Source organism: Triticum aestivum, chromosome 4B (genome assembly GCF_018294505.1).
Source record: "Triticum aestivum cultivar Chinese Spring chromosome 4B, IWGSC CS RefSeq v2.1, whole genome shotgun sequence".
NCBI lineage: Eukaryota > Viridiplantae > Streptophyta > Magnoliopsida > Poales > Poaceae > Triticum > Triticum aestivum.
This window is the reverse complement of record NC_057804.1, coordinates 628,570,844-628,572,978: the sequence shown is the minus strand read 5'-3', so window position 1 is coordinate 628,572,978 and position 2,135 is coordinate 628,570,844.

Below are 2,135 nucleotides of genomic sequence, written 5' to 3'. Positions count from 1 at the left end.
TTCTCTTGGTGGAAGTGTAGATCTGGGCCTTCTCAACCAATCCCGAGCAAATCAACAAGTTTGCTTGGCAAGGGAGAGAGATCGGGCGAAAATGGAGCTTGGATCAACAATGGAGCTTTGGGTGAAGAGGTAGGTAAACTTTGGATAAGAAGAGCTCCTTTTATAGAGGGGGGGGGGGCAATCCAACCGTTACCCTCCAAAACAGCCCTACAGAGGGCGGTACTACCGCAGGGGGCAGCGGTACTACCGCTGGGCCCAACGGTACTACCGCTCCCCCTCGCGGTACTACCGTGCAGTCTGGGAGGGCTAGCAAATGGGCAGAAATCGGACCCAGTGCGGTACTACCGCGGTGGTAGGGCGGTACTACCGCTCACGAGCAGTACTACCGCTTCTATTGCCACTGCTTAGTGCCGCACAATCTGACACAAGAGGCGACCCCCTCGAGTCGAGGCGGTAGGATCCCGGTACCGCATCGGTACTACGGCTGATGACCCCCAGGCGGTACTAGCGCTGCAGAGCGGTACTGCCGCCTGTGGCTCTTGAGCGGTACTACCGCTGGGCACCGCGGTACAACCGCTGTGACCAAAATATGCACAAAGGAAGGAAATGGAAGCTCTATCGAAGCGGGAAGGCTCAGAGGGTGCGAAGAGGATGTGTACATGTTGATTCCACCCTAGCCTTACCAAAGCGGATCCCCTCTTGATAGTATGGTGACTCCTACGAAAGCAGTCCACCAAAATAGAAAAGAAAGAGCTACACCGTCTTTGATTAAAACTCTGAAGGGAAGGAATCGTATCGTGCCAAAGGATGAATCTCTAAAATGCTCAAAGCACACGATTAGTCCGCAAACGTGTTGTCATCAATCACCAAAACTACATCAAGAGAGATATGCCTTAGCAAATCCATCATAATTTTTTTGTATAATCAATACAAATTCAAACCATGTGTAGGGCAATTAAGTATCATCAATTTCATCCTCTCCCAAGATTGTGCAACATGCTCATGATCAAGTTTCTTAAAATTCATAATATTGTTCCTAAGGGAGATGATCTTAGCGGGAGGAAAATACTTAGAGATGAAAGCATCTTTACACTTGTTCCACGAATCAATACTATTTTTAGGAAAAGATGAAACAAAGTTTTAGCACGATCTCTAAGCAAAAACGGGAATAGCTTCAATTTAACAATATCATTATCCACATCTTTCTTCTTTTGCATATCACACAAATCAACGAAATTGTTTAGATGGGATGCACCATCTTTGCTAGGAAGGCCAAAAATTTGATCTTTCATAACAAGATTCAGCAAAGCGACATTATTTTCACAAGATTCAGCATTAGTAGTGGGAGCAATCGGACTGCTAATAAAATCATTGTTGTTGGTATTGGAAGACCCACACTATTTGGTATTATATTGAGCCATCGTGACAAAGAAAGCAATCCAGCACACAAGCACACAAGAAGCAAACAAAAAGTGACGAACGGAAGAGGGGCGAAGAAAAGGCAAATGTTTTTGAAAATCGTTTTAGAAGTGGGGGACAGGAAAACAAGAGGCGAATGGCGAATAATGTAATGCAAGAGAGAAGAGTTTATGATGGGTACTTGGTATGGCTTGACTTGACGTAGATCTCCCCGGCAACGGCGCCAGAAATCCTTCTTGCTACCTCTTGAGCTTGCGTTGCTTTTTCCTCTCCATCACATGGAATCAAAAATATGTGACATGATATGGCCATCAGCATCTTGTGCTTTTGATCTCCATCTCCAAAGCAATGACATGATCTCCATCGTCACCGACGCGACACCTTAATCTCCATGGTTGTGTCGGGGTCGTCTCGCCAACTATTGCTTCTACAACTATTGCTAATGCATAGCGATAAAGTAAAGCAATTACATGGCGCTTAATGATTGGCACACGTGCCATACAATAATTAAAAGACAACCCTAAGGCTCCTGCTGGTTGTCGATATTACAAAACATGATCATCTCATAAAAACAACGTATATCACATCACGTCTTGACCATATCACATCACAACATACCCTGCAAAAACAAGTTAGACGTCTTCTACTTTGTTGTTGCAAATTTTACGTGGCTGCTATGAGTAACTAATAAAAATCATTCTTACCTACGCAAAACC